The 14,216-nt window shown below is 37.1% G+C and overlaps 1 protein-coding gene across 1 annotated transcript in view; it reads right to left on the bottom strand.

The window, feature by feature from the left end:
- The window catches only part of LOC105491762 (FRAS1 related extracellular matrix 2), a 223,377-nt gene that overhangs the window by 11,217 nt on the left and 197,944 nt on the right, over positions 1 to 14,216 (bottom strand). Inside the window, exon 24 of the transcript XR_011614885.1 lies at positions 6,077 to 6,162. The gene's annotated coding sequence lies outside the window, so the exon portion shown is untranslated. The remainder of the gene's footprint in view (positions 1 to 6,076; positions 6,163 to 14,216) is intronic.

Here is a 14,216-nt window from a genome sequence, read left to right on the forward strand (position 1 = left end):
ACCAGGCTTGGCCATCTGTAGTCTTTGTAATTTCCTTTATGATACGCTGGTAAACATGTTTCCCTGAGTTCTCTGAGCTGCTATAGGAAGTTAATCAAACCCAAAGATGGGGTCATAGGAACCCTAACTTGAAGCCAGTCAATCAGAAGCTTTGGAGGCCCCGACTTCAACTGATGGTTGCAGAAGAAGTCATATGAGACTGAGCCTTCAGCCTTTGGGATCTGATGCTGTCTCCAGGTAGATAGCATTGGAATTGAATTGGAGGTCACTCCGTTGCTGTCAGCTGCAGAAATTATTACTTGCTTGTTGGTGGGGAAATACCCCACACCTTTGGTCATAGAAAAGTTTTGAGTTGATGATTGTTGCTGCGCTGTGAGGGCATAGGAAAAACATGTTGAGTGTTTTTTCTACACATGTAGTGGATAAGGGGGGGACTACTGTATACTCTGTCCTAACTGCTCCTAGTTTATTTGTTCAGAAATCATGATCCTTAAGTTTGACATTCTTTGCTTATGATACTGATCCTGCTAATGATAACATTTTCTGTCAGTCTGATATGATTTTGTTAGGATTATGGCTACTGTACAGCCCAGTTCACTGGTAGGTATCACATTTTGATAAATGGTATTTATTAAATAAATAAATACATTTGATAAAGACAAAGAAGGGGAAATAAGCGCTCTTAGTGCATTAATTCCCTACCAATAGTATAGTTAGTAGTAATCCTAGTATAATCTGCAGGTATATCCCAAGGGAATGCTTTGTAAAAAATTGTCAGAGTCCAAAGTTACTAAGTTGTATCTTATCTTTCTTATGAGCAGCAGGGCTAGATAGAAGTTAATCATTGTTATTAATCTCCTCAAAGTGTTTGGTGTTGTTGATTTTTCTATTTTTTGTTTTAATTGGTTTCATCTTTGATGTCTGATATGGTTTGGATGTGTGTCCCCACTCAAATCTCATGTCGATCTATAATCCACAGTGTTAGAGGTGGGGCCTGGAGGGAGGCGATTGGATCTTGGGGGTAGATTTTCCCCTTAGTTCTGCGTCTCTGTGAGTGAGTTCTCACGAGATCTGGTTGTTTTAAAAGTGTGTGGCACCTCCCCACCCCCTGCCTCCTGCTCCAGCCATGTGAAGTGCTGGTGACTCCTTTACCTTCCGCCATGATTATAAGCTTCCTGAGGCCTCCCAGAAGCTGAGTAGATGCCAGCATCACGCTTCCTGTATAGCTTGCAGAACCATGAACCAATTAAACCTTTTTTCTTTATAAATTACCCAGTCTCAGGTATTTCCCTTATCGGTGCAAGAACAGACTAATACAATGTCGTAGTCCTTTTGCCCTGCTGTAAGAAAATACTATAGACTGGGTAGCTTAAAAACAACAGAAATTGATTTCTCACAATTCTGGAAGCTGTGAAGTCCAAGATCAAGGTGCTGTCAAATTTGGTGTCTGGTGAGGGAAACTTCCTGGTTCATAGATGTGTTCTTTTTCCCTATGTTCTCACATGGCAGAAGACATGAAGAAGCTCTCTGGGAATTCTTATATAAGGGCACTAATTCCATTCATGAATGAGGGCTTGGTCCCCATGACCTAGTCACCTCCAAAAACCCTCATCTAGCAATAACATCACCTCCGTGATTAGGTTTTAACACATAAATTTTGGCGGGACACAAACATTCAGACCACGGCAGATGTTAACTATTTTCTTTCCTCTGCTTCCTTTGCATTTCATTTCCTCTTCTTTTTTCTAGTTTCTTAAGGTAGCAGTCCAAGTAATTGATTTGATACTCCTCTAATGCAGGACATTCAGTGATAAACATTTTTATTTAAGTACTGTGTAGTTGCACTCTATGACTTATGATATATTGTGTTTTCAGCATATCGAATGTTCAAAATACTTTCTAATTTCACTTTTTATTACCTCTTCAACCCAGAGTTATTTGGATGTGCATGACTTCGTTTCCAAATAATTAAGTTTTTCCAGGGATGTTTTTGTTATTGATTTCTAATTTGATTGCTTTTCAGTCAGGAACATACTTTGTATAGCTTAAATCCTTTTGACTTCATTCTTTTATTAACATTTATTGTATGATCTAGAATGTGGTCTCTTTTGGTAACTGTTCCATGGGTACTTGAGAAGAATAGCGCTGTTCAAGTCTACTCTGTCTTACTGATTTTCTGCCTCCTTGTTCTATCAGTTCACTAAGGAGTATTGAAATCCTAGACTATACTTGTGAATTTCTTTTTCCAGTTCCGTTCATTCTTTCCTCCCCTATTTTGAAGCTGTCATGTTATTGTATGAATAAACATTTAGAACTGTTATGTTTTTGTTATTATGAAATGACCTTGTTAGTGCTGAAAATGTTTTTGCTATGAAATCTCCTTTGGTACCAATACAGCCACTTCTCCTCCATCTTCTTTTGTTAAGTGTTAGCATGGTATATCTTGTTCCATTCTTTGAACCAATTTGTATCTTTACATTTAAAGTGCATTTTTTATAGGCAGCATATTGTTGGGTCTTGCTTTTTTATCCAGCCTGAGATTCTGCCTTTAATTGAGATTTTTAGAACAGTTTCATTTGTAGTGTGATTACAAGTTAGATTTGTCTGTCATCATGCTGTTCGATTTCTATTAGTGCCAGCATTATCAAATTAGATTTGTCTGTCATCATGCTGTTTGATTTCTATTAGTGCCAGCTCTTTTTTGTTTCCTTTTTCTACGTTCTCTGCTTTTTTCTAGATTAGTCAAGTAATTTTTATGATTTAGTTTTATATTTCTTTTTTGGCTTATAATCTATAGCTCTTTGTGTTTTTTTATTTTATTTTATTTTATTTAAGTACTGCTGTAGCTGCATTCCATAACTTCTGATATGTTGTGTTTTCAGCACATTGGATGTTCAAAATACGTTTTTTTTTTTGGTTTTTTTTTTTTTTTTTTTTTTTTTTTTTTGAGACAGAGTCTCGCTCTATTGCCCAGACTGGAGTGCAGTTGTGTAATCTCGGCTCACTGCAACCTCCACCTCCTGGGTTCAAGTGATTCTCCTGCCTCAACCTCCCGGGTAGCTGGGATTACAGGCATGCACCATCATGCCCAGGTAATTTTTTGTATTTTTAGTAGAGACGGGGTTTCACCATGCTGGCCAGGCTGGTCTCGAACTCCTGACCTTGTGATCTGCCTGCCTTGGCCTCCCAAAGTGCTGGGATTACAGGTGTGAGCCACCATGCCCGACCATTCAAAATGCTTTCTAATTATACTTTTTATTAACTCTTTGACCCCGGGTTATCTGGATGTCTGTTACTTAGTTTGGCTGTCTTAGTGGTTGCTTCATGATTTATAGTATATGATTTTAACTTATCATAGTTCACCTTCAAATACTATTATACCGCATCCTACATAGTATAAGAAAATTACAATAGAATACTTTTACTGCTTCTCTCCCAGCCACCTTGTTTGTGGATCTGTAAAGTTTATAAAGCTTTCGATTGTTTCTTCCTCAATTTTTTTTTTTTTTTTTTCTTCTCTTCCTTTCTGGGGGCTTATAGATTAGCTGCTTGAAGTTTTCTCACAGTTCACTAATGTCTCAACTTTATGAATCTTTTCTTTTGTGATGTCTAATCTGTGCTTATATTTATCCAGTGTAATTTTCATCTCTGACATTGGAGCTTGCATCTCTACAAGTGCAGTTTGATTTTTAAAAGTATATTTTATGGCTCCACTTACCTCATTGAGATTTACTGAGGGATACAGTTGAGTTATTTACAAACAGCTTGATCCTGTCCATTCTTGCTTTTACTATTTGGGCTAATTCCTCGTTCCTGAGGCAAGATCTTTCTGATGATTTATTGTCCTGTGATTTAGGAGTTTTTCCAGCCTGCTCTTGTGAATGGACACCCTTCCTCACATTATGTGAGCACCAGGCACAGTTTCCTTTAGTATTTTTAGATTTTTTTCCCTTGGTGTTGGATAGTTTCCTAGTGCACATGCCGTGTTCAATATTCTGCCAAATACCCAGGAGGGCATCTCTGCATCTCCAGGGTTCTCTCTCTGTACAGACCTCTGTTTTCTCTGCAGCGTTCTGACCTGTGGTTTCTGTCTGCTTTGGTTTGACCAGGCTCTCAGCTTCATCACTGCAACTCAGGGAGACTGCACCTCAGTTTGTTAATTTCTGTGCCATGGTCTGGAAATGTTGTCAAGGCAGAGAGCTGGAGCAATCATAATGCTTCCTTCGTATTTTTTTCCTGTCTTCTGGGGATTATTGTCTTCTTTGCCTGAAACCCACTGCCTTGAAAATTATTTTAAAATATTTTTGTTAGTTTGTTTTTGGTTATTTTAGCTAAGAAGAAAAATCAGTACGTGTTGCTGCATCTCGGCTAGAAGCAAATTGTAATAGATTTTCAGCACATGCCATAGATTGGCTAGAGTCTTTTTTCCCCCTTTGCTTAGTGGCTTTCATCTTATTCTTTACTTCTCAGTGTAGCCATCTCCCTCAGGGAAATCTTTCCAGGGTCCAGCATTGATTAAATTCTCTTATGTCAGCACAGAACTCTGTTATCTTTTTCTGTCTTTGTTCTTCACTACACTATAAGCTAACCAAGAGCAGAAGTTTTGTGTGTTTTAACTGCAGAGCTTAGTATAGAGTCTTTTACATTGTAGGCACTCAATATATATTTGTTCAGTGTATGAAGGAGTGAAAGTTAAAACATGCAGTCCTTCATATTTAAAAAACACTTATACATTTTATTTATTTCTTATAACACTTAAAAAACACTTATACATTTATTTCTACCTTGTTTTCTCCCTGATACAGGCTCTGCTAGCCTGGATGCAGTTTGCCTGTGTGAAAGGTCAGTAGAACTTAAAAATGATCACAGTGAATAATTTACAGTAGAAACTGAAAAAATGATAAATGAGTTTAGTGTACTACAAAAGGAATTATTTGAAACAAAGGAAATTAAATCATAGTTAGAGAGCCAAACTTGAATGGGAACAAAATCTCAGCAATTTGAGGTATGATGTTCTAGTTTAAAAGAAATTTTTGAACTACTTACTTTATAACAACATACATAGGAAAATTTTTGTAATTACTGACTTACCTTTTGGGGTGTAACAGTGGAGAATATCTTTTGGTCTTCTGGAGTGTGAAACTCTTCAAAATAATATAACAAGTTCTTTTTAAAAATTATTATTCTTATTTCTATTTTGTAGAGATGGTGTCTTGCTATGTTGCCTAGGCTGGTCTTGAACTCCTGGGCTCAAGTGATCCTCCTGCCTCAGCCTCCCAAAGTTCTGGGATTATAGTTGGGAGCACCACACCCAGGCCAAATTAATATGATAGGTCTTTAACTGTGAATACCTCTACTATTGTAATTATAATTAATAATATATTATAGTATAATAATTATATTAATATAATGAATTATATTGTAATCATTAAATTCATATTCTTTTAAATCATAATTTTAATGGCTTTATAGAAGTCCATCATATGGAAACCTCATTATTTCTGTAATAAATTCTATGTTTAATTTTTAAATATTTTTGCATTATAATAAGTACTGCGAGGAATATCTGTTATGAAAATCTTTTTCTACATTTCTAGTTATTTACTTTAAATAAATTCTTCAACATGGAATTATTTGGTTAAAGTATAGAAATTTTTAAAAGTGGTCTTTGCTCAATATTTCTAAATTGTTCTTAAGAAGACTTACATTAATTTGTAACTCAACCAGCAGAGTAATCAAAAAAGAAACAAAATGTGTGGGGTAACAGGTATTAGAGCCTTTGGCCTAGTCTTTGGTTATAATAATTTACAGATAAATGTTGGGTGAAAGACATCTGAAGGTGCTATTTATATTACACTGTAAATCATTTTTAGGGGTACCTGCAATATTTCATAAAGATGATAATTTATAAAATTGCTTTTAAACAGTAACTTCTTTTTAGTTCGTTAACTATAAATAATCTGTCCTAATTATAAATGTGTGATAAAAAGGAAATTTTTAATATATAAATTTATAGAATAATAAATTTATCACTTTTCAATAATATTAACTGAAGTTACTAGTAAGGGAAACTCACCAACGGCCTGAATATTCTTTGCTCACCACCTTTCAAGATAGACATCCTTTGGAAGAGGTCGAAGTGAACAATTAGATATCTGAGAACTAGAAAGGAAAAAGATTTAAGAACATAGAAATTTTATTAGGATAATGAGTTAACTGATGAAGTGGCAGATCACAAAATGAACTTTTTATTTTCTCACAAAATGAATTGTAAGATAAGCATATTTAACTGCAGATTTACTTTAAAATAAGAGGAGAAGAAATGCTGATATGTTATATGAAAAAACTAGGGAAGATTTGGGCAGAAAAGAAGAGGAATATAGGGAAGAAGTTGAAGTGAAACAACTTGAACTCAGTCTCAAATGACACTAGACATGGAACGGGAGACTGCAAGAAATAATTCACATCACATACATTAATATTTGTTAAAAATTTCCTATTTCTAACTTTATTTCATCAATATCACTTATAGTATCTTTTTGATTCAATACATATTGTTTAGGTCTAAAACAAACCAAAAATGTTATCTCATCTTAAAAATGAACTATGATATTTATAGCTATAGTTATTTGTTATAAATCTTGGCATCCAAGTAGTGTCTTATTTCAGTACAAAGAACTTCTGAAAATAATGATATCATATTATACACTTACTGACAATTTATTGATACGTATTTCATTCTTAGTGAAATAGTTTAGTGTATTTTCCTCTATCACTGTTTCAAACATGAAGAGGAAACAAAAGTTATTGCAATAGAAAATAATTGCATGATTTTCTAAAAAGAGCTCTACAGATGTCATCTCATTTACCACTGGTGCTTTGAAATAAAAGGCTACTTTTGTTATTTGTATATATATATATATATATATATATTTTTTTTTTTTTTTTTTTTTTTTTTTTTGAGGCGGAGTCTCGCTCTGTCGCCCAGGCTGGAGTGCAGTGGCGCGATCTCGGCTCACTGCAAGCTCCGCCTCCCGGGTTCCCGCCATTCTCCTGCCTCAGCCTCCCGAGTAGCTGGGACTACAGGCGCCGCCACCACGCCCGGCTAATTTTTTTTTGTATTTTTAGTGGAGACGGGGTTTCATTGTGTTAGCCAGGATGGTCTCCATCTCCTGACCTCGTGATCCACCCGTCTCGGCCTCCCAAAGTGTTGGGATTACAGGCTTGAGCCACCGCGCCCGGCCTGTTATTTGTATATTTATTCCACAGAAATAACTTTGATTTGGTGGAGGAACACTACACTAGAGGCAGAGTCAGAAGACTTGGGGAAAATCCTGTAGCTTGCTTACATTTTTAACCTCCTCTTTTCAGAATTGTGATAACTAATGTGATGTATGTATGTAGAAGTACTTGGTAAGATGCCTGGATTTATCATTCATTAATGAATGCAATTATTATGACTGACTATAAAAACATTAGAAAAGTAGAATGTCTATAAAAGCTACTCAGGAAAAAGAAACTTAAATAACTTTGGGAAATTTAACCTGTCCAAATATATGCAGTGCGAGAGCTTTTATTATGGGGTCATGTATAAGTTAGCCATCGGGGTGTAAACCCTGTTTATTTATTTATTTATTTATTTATTTAGAGACAGAGTCTTGCTCTGTTGCCCAGGCTGGAGTGCAGTGGTGCGATCTCGGCTCACTGCAACCTCCACATCCCGGGTTCAAGCGATTCTCCTGCCTCAACTTCCCGAGTAGCTGGGATTACAGGCACCCGCCACCATGCCCAGCTCATTTTTGTATTTTTAGTGGAGACAGGGTTTTGCCACGTTAGCCAAGCTAGTCTTGAACTCCTGACCTCAGGTGATCCGCCCGCCTCGGCCTCCTAAAGTTCTGGTATTACAGGTGTGAGCCACTGTGCCTGACCGGTGTAAACAAATTTTTTTTTTTTTTTTTTTTTTTTTTTTTTTTTTTTTTTTTTTGAGACGAGTCTCACTCTGTCGCCCAGGCTGGAGTGCAGTGGCGTGATCTCGGCTGACTGCAACCTCTGCTGCCTGAGTTCAAGCAATTCTCCTGCCTCAGCCTCCTGAGTAGCTGGGATTACAGGCACCTGCCACCATGCCCGGCTAATTTTTGTAGTTTTTTTTTTTTATTAGAGACGGATTTCACCATGTTGGTCAGGCTGGTGTCGAACTCCTGGCTTCATGACCCACCTGCCTCGGCCTCCCAAAGTACTGGGATTACAGGCGTGAGCCACCGTGCCTGGCCCCAATTTTGTAACATAGTCAAAGTTTTTAATTTTTCATTTGATGCCTTTGGATTTGTTTTAATTCAGGGAGGGGCTTATCCAATTTTGAGATTCTTAACTTCTCTAGTGGTTTCTTTTTTACTTTCACGGATTCATTGTCTTCAAATAAATTTTTGAACTTTTGGTAGTCTATGGTCTATAAGGTTTGAGGTTTTGACCTGACTTTTTCTCCAGTTGGATATCCACTTACGGCAACCCTTTCATTGTATAATTGCACAGGTTATTTTTTAATTTTAGAGGAAATTGTGATATGTTATTTTATTGAGTGCTAGATAAAAGTTTCCTTTGCTTTACTTAGATTTCTCATAGACATGAAGATACGTTGCACGAAAATTGCATGTTGAAGGGAGAAATTGCCACTCTAAGATGTGAAACAGATACGACAAAAACCCAGGAAACAGTAACAAAAACAGTATCCGAGTATAATGGAGAGTGAATGTTTTAACTGGTAAGAGTATATTGCTCAGTTCTGAACTGAAGAAAGAAAAAGAAAACAAGGAAAGACTGGAAACAGAAGTTGAATCCTATCGTTCTACACTGGCTGCTGCTACACCTGATCTTGATAAAGGCAAGATACCAAGAAAACACCTCGAATTTGCTCTCCAGAGTGCAAGAGATGCTTGTTTACAAGGAAAAATAAATTTCCACATGTCTAACCTAAAAAGTAACAATGAAATTCTTTCTCAACAACTTTCTGAAGCTCAAAGTAAATTCAATAACCTAACACTTGAGTTCCATAACATATTCTAATAGCTTTGGTTTCAGAATATCTACAAAGAGATCTACGCCAAACACAGTGTCAGATGAAGGACACCGAACAAATGTATGAAAATGAGCAAGATAAAGTGAGTAATACACTGCAAGCAGGAAGCTGTGGAGGAGAGATTAGCCCAGCTACAAAATGAAAATATGTTGCTTCAACAACAACTAGATGAGGATCACAAGATGCAGATAAGAAAGAAAAGATAATTAATGCTCAAGACCAATTTCTTGGGAATGAAAAGCAACGTTCAACAACAACTAGATGAGGATCACAAGATGCAGATAAGAAAGAAAAGATAATTAATGCTCAAGACCAATTTCTTGGGAACGAAAAGCAACGTTGTTAACTAGAAGATAAATATAAGGAGTTATTAAATGAGTGTGACTATTTAAAAGAAAGACTATATCAATATGATGAAGAGAAAGCAGAAAGAGAACTAAGCATTAAGAAAGATAAATATTTTTCAAACTTCCTGAAGGAAAATTTACAGTCATATTTGCTGGTAGATAAATGTTTAATCTAGTTGAATGTAAAAATAGATGATTAATTTATTGACTGTATTAGCTTAGAAATGCCTTATTTTCAGGAAATAATAGTTAAAGCTGAGAAATTCTTTTGTTTGTTTATTTGTTTTAGACGGAGTCTCACTCGGTCGCCCGGGCTGGAGTGCAGTGGCGTAATCTCGGCTCACTGCAACCTCCGTCTCCTGGGTTCAAGCAATTCTCCTGCCTCAGCCTCCCGAGTAGCTGGGACTACAGGCGCACGCTGCCAGGCCCAGTTAATTTTTTGTATTTTAGTAGAGATGAGGTTTCGCCGTGTTGCCTAGACTGGTCTCAAACTCCTGAGCTCAAGCAATCCACACGCCTCAGTCTCCCAAAGTGCTAGGATTATAGGCGTGAGCCACCGCAACTGGCCCTAAAGCTGAGAGATTCTTTACTTTGAGTAATGACATTATGTCACTTATACAATTTTAAGAGTTTGTTACAAATTATTAATAGGTATAGACTAATATTAGTAATGTAGTCTTATACTGCTAGAATAATTTTAATGCCGTTATGTTGCCACATTTTAAGACTGTAATGTAGTAAATGGAAATGCTCATAATTGAAATGAGTGTTTTGAAATTAAGATTTGATTAAGTGAGTTACTTTGACAGTTAATTCTAGATTTCCCAGATGAACTGAAGTGTATTGTTGTATCTTGTAATACTTTTTCTTCAGTAGCTATTCATACATTTTAGTTGGTATGATTTTATTTTTATTCATGTCAATTTGACTTAAATCTGAAAATATTTCAATCTCAAATTACATGTTGTTATGACCACTCACCTTTTAAAAGGCATCTACTTTTTATTAAGTAACAATTTGGGACAAGTGTGGTGAATTTTAGCAAAACCATATTTGATTTACTTTTCCCACTGGTTTATATAATTTAATATTATTGGAAATAATTTGCTTATCATTTTTATTTTAAGGCTCAATGATCATCATTTGGATATAATTTTGTCCAACAACGGTAAGTGTAGTTATCTGTGATCTTTTGGTTTGGCAGTAGACCCCCCCAGTTTCAGACTAATGAGGGGTGGTGGGATTCACATATAGTAGAAATGCTGTAAGTAGGGGAGAGTCATGGCAGCTGAGGCCAGGGAGGTTACCTAAAGGGCCCCAAAGGCCATTAGAATTTTTCTTTCACTCTATTGGAAGGATTTGGGCAGGCAGTTGAATACGCGAGGACCCCTGAGGTTGATTTGAGCTTCTAATAAAAAAAAGAGGAAAACGTTCCACAGTATAGAATTTACCACCGCCAGTCTTACCCACATATCCGTTTTTCTTTTCTGAGACTTCAGTAGGTTGTTAAGCATTGCTTAATTTAGAATCTAAATTGGAGAGGGAAAGAGGGGGTCAACGTGTGAGAAACTAACTTTTGGGTGCTCTGCTCAGTACCTAGGTATCAGTCACAATCCAAACCTCAGCATCATGCAATATAGCCAAGTAACAAAACTGTACATGTGCCCCTGAATCTAAAATACAAGTTGAAATTATTAAAAAATATTGTCTTCCAATATACAAACATGTACTCTCTCTCCGTTTATTTAAATTTTCTTTGTTTCCTTTCATCTGGGTTTTGTAGTTTTTCCACATATATATCCTGTACATACTTTGTTAGATGTATAATTGTAAGTATTTCATTATTTTTGATGCTGTTGTAAATTGTATTTTTAAAAATTTCACATTCTAATTGCTCTTTACTGATATATATATGAGTAAAATAGACTTTTGCATATTACCTTTGTATTTTGAGACCCTGCCAAACTCACTTATTAGTTCCAGAAGTTTGTATTGTTCTTGTTGCTAGGATTTTCTAGTTGTTGGATAATGTAATCTGTGAATAAAGACAGTTTTATTTTTTAAAAGTCAAGTACGGCAGGGCGCGGTGGCTCACGCCTGTCGTCCTAGCACTTTGGGAGGCCGAGGCGGGCGGATTGCCTGAGCTCAGGAGTTCGAGACCAGTCTGGGCAACACGGCGAAGCCCCGGCTCTACTAAAAATACAAAAAATTAGCGGTGGTGGCGGGCTCCTGCAGTCCCAGTTACTCGGGAGGCTGAGGCAGGAGAATCGCTTGAACCCGGGAGACGGAAGTTGCAATGAGCCGAGATCGCGCCACTGCACTCCAGCCTGGGCGACAAAGCGAGACTCTGTCTCCAAAAAACAAAAACAAAAGAAGAAAAGTACTATTACTCTTGGCACATTCCGGCAGTGGGTAAATTAACTTTCTTTGATTGTGATCTTTGTGTTATCACTAGAGGGCGCCATGAGACAAACTATCCCGTATGGTTTTTTCATTACAAAAGGGGCATCCTTGTGAAATAGGGAATGATTAATGTAAGGATGAAGGGAATTATAATTCACAAACTAGCTAAAAATAACTATGCCCCTTGCTCAGCCTGAAGGGGATGTGTGCAAGACAGAGGGCAGGCCCCACCTCTGATGCCGTGGTTACAATGCTAGGAGCATAATTGCCTTTAAAGTTGGCTTGAGTTCTTTTTAATCACCAACTCAGCTCTCTTGTTCTTCCCTAGAATTGTTGCTCTGAATTTTTCCTCAATGCCAAATGCTTAATTTTTCCCAGGTAATGAGTGAATTGTACAAGGGTGCTGAAAGAAAATGCTTGAAAATATCTTTGAGGGCTAATTTTTAAAATCTCTAAATTGGTTTCCTAAACACAATTATTTTTGGCTTTTTAAAAAAGCTTTAGTTTATTAATTACATATATTTAAGGAGTACAACATGATATATTGACATATTTATACATAATGAAATAATTGTTGTAGTTAAGCAAATTCATCATCTCACATACTGTTTAAATACAAGTATTTTTAAATGACATCCTCAAGAATCTTATAAGCAGAGCCATCCCAGAAGGCATTAAGTGCTACCTGTTAAGACTCAGGCAAGAGAAAAACGTGGGCAAGGTGAGGGGACTGGGAGAAAAGATTGAGGAATTTATTGAGTCAAGACCGGCTCTGAATCAGTTAGTTTTCAGAGTTTTGAAATGCATCTAGAAGATGCCTATGAAACAGTCTTAAAACAGGCAATTCTAGTTCAGTATGGTATTGCATTGAATAGAGATGTATGAGATGCATGGAGTAAGGGGAATTGGGGAGTCATCTGTATGGCTTCTGGAGGAACCTCTGAGTCATGGCCCTGGAAGTGTTAGAGGTAGGTCCTGAGAGTATGTGGGCATTTGCCATGGAAGGTGCCTAGCCCACCATGACTGACTGGGGAAAGCATGGCTAAAGTACCTAGGCATGGGAGAATGCATTCGGAGCACTGAAAGCCATTGGTATGGCTAGAATTTAGGGCAATTCTAACTAAGAGAAAATGGCCAAAATCTCAGTCAAGGTGGCATGTCCATGACTCTTGTGGGGAAACCCAAACAAGGGAGAAAGGGGGTGGTAAGCAGAGGTCCCTGATAGCCCTTCCTTTTTCAGAATACCTAATGATGATTCCACCCTTTAATTGAACACCTGTAAAATTAGAAACCCCAAATTCTGTTGTGCATGACTCATTGTCATGGCACACCTGTCGTCTTCTCCTGTGTGTACTTTCACTTTGCAATAAAAGTTTCTTGAGCCTTTCACTTCATTTTGATTAGTCCCTGAATTCTTACTAGTGATGTTGTCAAGAATCTGTATGCCAGTTGGGGCTGGGGTCTCACAGGTATCTGGAGACCCTCCTGAGCACTCTGGCAACATAATTTCCTGGCTTTGTTATATTTAATTTAGTTTAATTTAATTTTTTTTTTCAGATGGAGTTTCACTCTTATTGCCCAGGCTGGAGTGCAATGGCACAGTCTCGGCTCACTGCAACCACCACCTCCCAGGTTCAAGTGATTCTCCTGCCTCAGCCTCCCAAATAGCTGGGATTGCAGGCGTACGCCACCACACCTGGCTAATTTTGTATTTTTAGTAGAGGTGGGGTTTCTCCATGTTGGTCAGGCTGGTCTCGAACTCCCGACCTCAGGTGATCCGCCTGCCTTGGCCTCCCAGTGTGCTGGGATTATAGACATAAGCCATCATGCCCGGTCTATTTAATTTTTTTTTTTAAAAAGTATAAACAAAGTTGTGGATGTGCTTTCTTTATTAACGTTGGACTTCAAGCTACCTCCACCATCTGAAACATAATCTCAAGCTGGAAATAAACAGGCCATGGAGAAAGCAGCAGCGTTTTTATTTAAAATGTTTAAGTATTTTACTCCATACAGAACTAACAGAACTTTTGTTTTAGTATTATGCATAACATAAAATTAGCAGTTTATTAAGCTTTTCTATTTCCTCTGGCAATATTTATATTCTACTAGGTTATTATTCTACACACTTCAAAAGCCATTAATGGCACCCTTTTCTAACCAAACAGGACAATGATTAATGTCACTAAGACATTTTTCTCTCCTTTTCCTTTCCATAATCTGTGCCAGGTACTGTATTAAGTCACTCAGTAAAAATTCCGAGGATAAAAGTTCTGAATTTCTATTCAGAGAAATGTGAGGAAAATGTGTGATTTAATGGGAAGGTAAGAATAAAATAAAAGAGAATTTTAAAAAGTCATTTAAGCTGGGTGTGGTGGCTCATGCCTCTAATCCCA

The sequence above is a fragment of the Macaca nemestrina genome, chromosome 16 (assembly GCF_043159975.1).
Source record: "Macaca nemestrina isolate mMacNem1 chromosome 16, mMacNem.hap1, whole genome shotgun sequence".
Classification (NCBI taxonomy): Eukaryota; Metazoa; Chordata; class Mammalia; order Primates; family Cercopithecidae; genus Macaca; species Macaca nemestrina.